Source organism: Manis javanica, chromosome 17 (assembly GCF_040802235.1).
Source record: "Manis javanica isolate MJ-LG chromosome 17, MJ_LKY, whole genome shotgun sequence".
Lineage (NCBI taxonomy): Eukaryota > Metazoa > Chordata > Mammalia > Pholidota > Manidae > Manis > Manis javanica.
This window is the reverse complement of record NC_133172.1, coordinates 19,093,401-19,099,402: the sequence shown is the minus strand read 5'-3', so window position 1 is coordinate 19,099,402 and position 6,002 is coordinate 19,093,401.

The window sequence follows — 6,002 nt, the reverse complement described above, 5'->3', positions numbered from 1 at the left end:
ATCACTCTACTCTTCTTCCATAGAGCTGATCTTGGGGTTCCGCTGATTACACACTTTGGGAAATGTGACTAACTGGTTAAACAAGTATCAATGACACGAAGCTCAGGCAAAGGCAAAGCCAGAGAGAATTCCACTCCACCCAGTGGCCCTTGTTCGCTCTAACAGTTACAGGAGAGGAAAGGGGGGGAGGGAGGATGTGAGAATGAATCTATAGCAAAGTCAGGCTACCCAGAGGGGAATATCACTTACTTGGTAAAACACAGCATAGGGATGAAGAAGAGAAAGAACAACATATAAATAAACTTCCCTAGACTCTGGTATACAGGACTCTGCCACCTACCTTGTAATGAACCGCAATTGCAATCATCAAAACTTAAGTGTACACAGCAGTTTACACTTACCAAAGTACTCTCATAGGCCTTAGTTTGTTCCAACCTTACCTGTAACCTGGTGGGGTGCAATCAGAAGTATTTTATTCTCATTTCACATATGAGAGAAACTGAAGCTGTAAGTGGTTTATGGTGAGCACAACCTAGGCGAGTTAGAGGTAGAACCCCATCCATGACAGGCCCCCAGGTCCTCTGTGAGGTCCTCAGTGCCCACGCTCTTTACAAACCTCACAATAAAGGCTTTCTACTTGGACTATGTACTATGTTAAGAGTAAATACTGTCAATTCTCCCCCAAGGTTTGTAAAACACAGTTATTTTAAAGCCACTCTCACCCCACTTAAGTTTCCGAATGCTACAACCAATTCTTATTTCCTCCTAATAATCTAACTTTTCTTTACAAATTATTGAGAAGTTGGCATTTTTTAAGCAGTAAAAACCAACTACATTACCCAAATGGCAATTACATCAAGTGCTATATAAGATACATCAACAATGGGATTTATAGGAATAATGCAATTCTGAGCATGCAGAAATACCAAGAAATCAAAGATAGAAGGTGAAGCACAAAAATCTCTGTGTTTCTGACTTTATCTTCCATGAACGCTTCTTTCAGACCATAAAATCTGCAAAAATATGACCTTGGAAAGAACTAGTAAGCCAGGCTCCCACTGGCACATGTGTTGGGGAAGAAGAAAAGGTTACTGGAGGCCTGCTAGGTGTCAGGTGCTGGACCAAGGGCTTCCACACACATCGCACTTCAGTTTTCACAACAACTCTACCCTGTACTATTACTGACAGATGAAGAAATCCTGACCCTGGGAATAAGCTGGCTATCTTCAAACAGCTAGACCAACAACTAGACTGAGATGGAAGCAGACAGGAATCCCCCTCAGTCCTGCTCTAACGTCATTTTTACTACATTATGTTCCACTTATGAAAATGTTAAATTACACTCCAAGATGCAAATGCCAAGGCCTCTAAGCTTTGCCCAAATCCCCCTTCCAGTCCATTCATACCCCTACTCTGTCTGAGCAGCATTCATTTCTCCATATTCTATACTTCCACTGTCTCTGTTTACATTCCAGTTTTAAGAATTGTGCTATTTTGTCTTATTCTTACAGAAGTGGTTCTCAGCTGGGGACAATTTTGCTTCCCAAGAGGCACTTGGCACCGTCAGGAGAGACTGAATCATCATGACTTCGGATGCTACTGGCCCCTCACAGGTAGTGGCTGGGGAAACTACAAAACACCCTGTAACATCCAGGGGAGCCTCCCACAACAAAGGCCTACCTGACCCTAGATGTCAACAGGGCCAAGGCTGAAAAAGCCCTGCCTTGAAGTGATAATGTGATTTAATAAATGTGCATTCATTTCCTGCCCTATAAAATCATGAGGAGTAAGACAATATATATGAAAATCTTTAGCACACAGCAAGCACTGAGTCCTAATTAGGTCATCTGGTTGCACAATTGCACACTGGTGTAGAGTAGGAGCCACCTTGGTGGGCTCTGCATTCTCCCACACAAAGCACAGAGCCTTTATTTTTCCATTGGCAGTCAATGAATGTGAAATAATGTGTTCTTTATACTGCAAATTCTTGATTTTTAAAATGCCACTATTATCCTATTATCTAAGGAACACAGACTCCTATACCCCTTACCAAACAAGAACTGAATAGTATAAATCACGTTTCATTAGAACAGACCACGAAAAGCTACAATGTATCTTGAGTATGTCACCCAATCACCTCCATATCAAGACTATTAATACATTTATTATTAAAATGCTTCATCTTACTTTAACAGAAGATACTGAGATCACAATATACAGACATGAGACAATCTCATGCAACAGGCTCAGATTCTCTTCTCTATCAGATCAGTTCTGACCATATCGATTCTCAGGTCTTGAGCTGAATTATTCAGGAGCACCCTTAAACTGCAATCACAAATACATCAAATTAGACATCAAAAGTCAAATCTCTTAATGAGTACGTCAAAATTGCTTGACATAACATCTCAGGTGATGATCTTTACTTCTTTTACTTTTCTCAGTTCATGTGAGTTGGAGTCAGCATGGAAATACTAAGTAAATGATTACAAACAGCACTAGAACTAGCCTTTACTCATAGTGGCCCTACAACAGGATACTCTGCTATCATTTCTGCTGCACTTCAGAAGGTGCAGCCCCCAAACCCTGAACTTCAGAATGAACCCACACACTTATTAAAGGTGCAGATTCCTGGACCCCACCCCAGATGTACTGAATCAAACTTTCAGGTGTTGGGCCTGGAAATCTGTTTTTATAGAGTTTTTACATTTTTAACAGTACTTTAAATTTTTTTCAGTTTAACTATACCTTTTTAATAGCTTCCCAAATACTCATGTTGTACAGTGAAATTTGAGAGCCTCTTCCAGGAAACCAAACCCCCCAAAGTCAATTTGCCTGATTTTGTGCATATCCAGCATGGGTCTTGCTTCTACAAACTATCAATTATTCCTTTAATATAAAATCCACATCCACCTCCCATCATAAAAAATAGCTAGAGCATTTTGCTGATGACTTTTGCGCAAATAGGAATTTCTAAGTAAGCAGCCTGACATCTTACGGGAAACACTGAAAAAACTGAAACTGAATATGAAAGAATTATTAAAGAAAACAAAGTTCAATCATGGGCCCTGCAATGGTCAATACCTACTATGTGCCAAACTGGGAATACAGTAATGGCTAGTCTCCATTCTTATTTTTCTCTTATTTGTGCATTTGAATTATTTAATATATACATAAACAAAGAAGTAAGATGATTTCAGGTCATAATGAAGATTTGAAGACAACAAAACAGGTTGGTGTGATGGAGAAGGTCTGTGGGTGAAGGAGGCAGAGGCAGTGGCTGACTGTGTGAGATGTAAGGACAAAAGCGGTTTCCATGAGGAGCAACCATCTGAGCTGAGACCTGAAGCAGAGGGAGGCAGTCAGAACAGGGTGGGGGGAATGTGTTCTAGAGACAGAATTGTTGCCACAAAGACCCTGAGGTGAGAACAAAGTTCTCATTAAATAGGTATTAAATCAGAAATCCAATAATCTACACAAAATGTTTTATGAAGTAGGAAACTATTTAAAAGTATAAAGCATTATTTTTAGCACTCTACTAGCACTAGAAGAGTTTCAGGACAGAAGCTGGGATAATGAAGGCCTCAGGTCTATGTCATATATGGAATTAATTAAGCAACTGAGGCTATTTTGCCTGGAGAACAGAAGACATAAGTATGTGTTTGGGGGAAGGAGGGAGAAGTTGCCTTCAAATACCTGAAGGACTATGTTCTTGCAGAAAAAAATTATTTTTCTCAAAAGCTCTGAGGATATAGAACCAGTTTGGAATGGTAAATATTTTAGGAAGGTAGAATCATGGAACAATATGACAATGAATATTCAAAAAGTTGTAGGGAAATGAACTGACTGGGAGACAATGCATTCCACACAACCACAGGTGACTGAGGATGGGCTGAGCAGACAGCTGGCAGAGGAAAGATTGGACCAGATGACGTACACAGACTTTTGCAACCCTTCGAAAACACACACACATGCAGGCATGCACAGGAGCATGCACACACTCAGAGAGCTCTCACAGGCACTACAGCCGCCAACATGGCCTCTTTACTTCACGCTTTACAACCTTAAGGAAACCTTTCAAGAGAAGCCTGGGAGATATCAAGGAATCCACCAATTCCCAATTCACATTGTTACCCTGGAATGAAGTATGTCTCCATGTCTATAGTAACCAATACATGCTTCAAAGGGCAAATTAAGAAACAGGATAGACTAATATTCATTCATGGAATCTATGGCTAAGATTTCATGGTGTTTTAGCAGTAAACATTAAACATGCATTAAGGTGATTACCCTATTATAGCAAAAGCGTGTCTGGTTCCATTAGATGCCCATAGGTGGCACACCAGTAAACAGCCAGAAGGTTTCACAAGTACGTGGCCTTTTGTTGATTTGTTTTTTAATGGGAGCCATGGGCCCAGGAAGATGGTTTCCTCATCAAAAGTCCTGTCAAAAAATCACTACTCTTTATTATTTATATATTCTGTCCAGTAAATACAGTAAAAAACAGATACTGAATTGCCACTTGACCACCTGGGACAAAAATGCTAAAGGAAAACAAATCTAGCCCTCCAAGGACAGACAGACCAAGCTAGACTCGGAAGTAAGGCAAGAAGAAACTTTGAAAAGCTAAACATTACTCAATGACCTTTATATAAAATGTTTATATTTCCACATCCAAATGTATATAGCTTATATGCAGATACAGTGTAAGAAATATTCTCCTGAGATCACATATTTTTTTGGTTTATTGTCTTATTATGTTTTTTAAAAACCACTTGTAGATAATTATATTATGACTTTCTTAGGATAGCTTATAAAAAATTCATGATGAATCTTTCCATATAATAAAGACAATGGCTATATAATTGTTCCTACATTTTATGGAATCAAGGAATACCAAAATGGACTTACAATAAAATAAAAGGTTTAATACTTAATATAAAGAAAGTACATGTCACAGAATTTTGTATAAAAATTTCTTTGTAGGGCTATAAAATTTCTATTTATGTCTAAAGTATTTTAGAAATATACCTATTCCATGAAAGTTAAACATAACCTGCAATGTGCATAATCACTTTCTATAGATTTATTTAGGCTCTTTAATTTTCCTTCAGGTTCACATATATTTTAGTTCAGCTTTTGCTATTTTATTAAGCTTTAATCCTTCAGAACTCAGGTAACAGCAGGACTGAATCAGTGGCTCAGGAAACCCAGGTGTCTCTGTTCATGAGCAAGAAACACCTAATACTACTACCTAGGCTGCTTAGAAACTGAACTCTTCACTGAGTAGGGCGTTTTAATTTAATTTATCTTTAGATAAAGCACACGAGTCCCCAAAGAATTTCTAACTACACTTCTGCTTGACTAATGCACAGAAAAGTTGTCATGCTACAAAATGGTACATAGGGCTGAGAAAAGAGAACAAGCCCCAACTCCCATGTGTTCACCACAAACATTCTTTGCAGTCTCCCTTCAGCCTGAGAACTACCAAAATTTTGTATCAACCACTAAGAAAGCGGCACCCTTTCAAATAATAATGTTAACAATTGGTAAATATTTTTCCTCCCTAAAAAGATCGGAGACCTTGTTTTCTTTTCTTCAGGTAACAGAGAATTAGGGTTAATTCTGGATTTTCCTCCTTAATATTCTCATCCTTAACTGAATCTCCTCGGTATCTTCTCCTACAAGTGTACAGTCCACCTCCAAGATTAGTGCACAAAGCTGCCAGTCATCTCCCAGATAAGTATTCTATAGGTGAGAGGCGCACGACCAACAGAATGGCTCTAAGAAATGACACCATAAACCAAGAGCTTGCTACAAAGTTGCTCCTCCTTATCAACAACAAATCAGAAGTAATTTTCTCCCTAAATCAGACCCTAATTCATTAGCTCACATTAATTCACAAGTTCAATCCAATTTCTCAAAGTGCAGTAACACAATCTTTCAACCTAATTATCTGCATTGGAGGTATTTAAAGGCATTTGCTGAGACACATTTCTTTC